Source organism: Blennius ocellaris (genome assembly GCF_963422515.1).
Source record: "Blennius ocellaris genome assembly, chromosome: 15".
NCBI lineage: Eukaryota > Metazoa > Chordata > Actinopteri > Blenniiformes > Blenniidae > Blennius > Blennius ocellaris.
This window is the reverse complement of record NC_137664.1, coordinates 25,689,647-25,692,362: the sequence shown is the minus strand read 5'-3', so window position 1 is coordinate 25,692,362 and position 2,716 is coordinate 25,689,647.

The following is a 2,716-nucleotide window of genomic DNA, read 5'->3' as shown; positions in this document are numbered from 1 at the left end:
TATTGGGATTTTTTGTGTTCCGAAGTCGAGTTCTTCATAATTTAGGTATTCTGATTTACTTTTGCACAGAAACCAGAAAAGAACTTCAACCAGGACTTCCAGTAGCTGCTGATCAGAGCTGCAATGGTTCAGAAGGATTTATGAACAGTTTTTCAGTGCTGCTTCAGCTCAGAAAGGTTCTTGGGATGTCTGCTCTGCCAAAAGCACTGGGGGATTGGAGGTACCACTGGTGCCCTGAACAGATTCTCTTGTTTCGGCTGAGACAATCAGTACACCCCAAATGACCCAAGAGAAGGAAAAACACCAGCCCAGCTCACTGGGAGAGGTTCTTGCTTCTGAACAGGACCAGAAGCTTCAAGTTGATGTGTGAAGGCCGCTCCAGGGTCCCAGCTCAGCCACATCACTCCGTCCAGACTTGGTCTCAACTTCAACATCAAGAAAGCAAGTAGTCCGACTGGAACTCACTGCACCCTGAGAAGATCACACTCCTGAGGCCATGGGCAACCAGAGCGAAAGACACACTACGGTTGATAAATGCAGCTTGTGGAAATCCTGCAGAACCAACTGATGTTGCAGATTGTCAAGACAGTCCTGAAGCTCCAAAGGATGAGGTACAGTTTAACTGTGGATTCAAAGGTGGAGAGGGATGGAGTAGCTGACAACTTGGACAGGTCAGGGACCGAATCCCCTCTGAACGTGACTCATGGTTACAGACCCCAAACATCCTATGAGTCCAGCTCTCGACTCTCACTCCTGAGGGTAGATTAAGTTTAGCTAAGCCACTGTGTCGTAGACTTCCTCCCACATTGAGACGCCGTGTGCTGCTGCATCATTTCTCTACAAGGTGGATACAGATGAGGTGGCCGCCAAGTGCTCCACCATTGGAACACTTGGCGCTAATGAATCATACTTTTCTGATATTGACAAATGCTTTCAGCCATATCAGACAGAAGATTGTGACAAAATCTATCGCTTCACTGATTAACAATCTCATGACCACTAACGGTCAGCAGTAGTTTTCTGACTGATGGCAGACTCAGTACACTACACAGGAGCCTCCTGACCTCTGGAACGCCACTTTAACAGATTGATCTCTTATTCCAGACACAACAATTCCTCTTTTTTTGTTTTCATGTGTACGGATGCCTTGAGAAGACAGGCTCAAGTTTTGGTCGGCAAAATAGACTTTGTTGAGCTGCGATGAAGATAATGTAGTAATGGCATCATTATCTTTGCGCATTGATGCCGGCATCTCCACGTCATTTCAGTGGAGTTTGACATCTTGTCATGAGACATGTTGTCGTAGTTAGATACATGAAAACCAAGTGACAAATCATTGAATCAAACACTCTGTAAACTCCTTAAATGAAACAAGGATCTTCAGAAATACAGAAAAGTTTCTTTACTCTTTAGTTCAAAGCATCTTTGAAATGACTTGAATCTTGATGAGTCAGTGTTTGGTATGAGTGCAGTAACATTCATTGTCTATTTGCACTTGCATCTTTTCAATATAAACACAAACACATGTGAGCGAGCAAAATAATGGTGAAATGATATATTCTCCTCGGGGCACAAAGAAAACCATCAAAAGATTCTTGAATAAAGGCACTTCATCCTGATTAGAAAAGAGAGTGGAAGTGACTGTGCACAGCAGCATCTTAGTTTGTAAACGGACACATTAGGCACCTTCACATTTGTGAATATTGTAGAAAAACACGGTTGACTTGCTGATTATAGTAACTGAATTGATTCATCCAATCACCAAACAACACATCGAGTTCAACTCCTCCAGGCACGCTGGAAAATATATATGAAAAAGTGATAGGTGGAAGTGATGGATTTTTATTTGCTAAAGCTCAACAGCAGCCGTACAAACCCCCAGACTCTAAACCAACCTGGAAGTCATTTAGCATTGTGAGTGAAACACAGTCCTCCTTGACATGAAGTGCTCGAGACCTGATATCTGGTCTGAATGTACAGGCCTCCCTGATGAAAACCTATCAAAAGGTAACTGTAATCTCAGAGGGCGTGGCCATGGCGCTCCAATGAACATCTGATGGTTCTCCATGAAGCAAGAAGTGACGTGTACCTCTGCTCTGCATGCTGCCTGAAATTTTACGTTTTTCATCTCAGTGCTGCCCTGAACACATCCGCATGCTAATGTATAGCCATAGCGCCACCTTGTGCCAGGAGGTTTAACTTTAAACTACAGTTAGTGCCAACTCTGACAAAAGTACCCAGACAAGGAAACACAGACTCTTTCCCTACCTGGAAAGCCGCTCAGCTCCTGTGCCTGTTCACACATCTTTGCACAAACTGGCCATTTCCCTGAGTGAAGCAGCCTGACGGAGGAGCTGATCCTTTGGCGTTTTGTCAAGAAAACCAGTTTTCTAAACCAAGCTGCTCTCATCTGCAAATATCTGGCCATACCTGCATGCTGTGCTCCTGTTGAGAGGAGCTTTAGTGGTGCAGGAAATATTCTGTCTCAATGACAAACCCTTTGAGGAACTTGTGACGCTTAGGTGCAACAATGAAAGCCTATAAACCAAGAAGTGTAATAAACGATTACTGCATTTAGCACAATTGTGTCATTTGTTCGTTTAAAAAAAATAAACTGCAAAGGGAGGGAATTTTGTATTTGTAAAGTATTATTAGTATTTAAACCAAAACCTTTGTTAAACGTGACAAATTCTTCCCAGGTATTTCTCAGATCTGC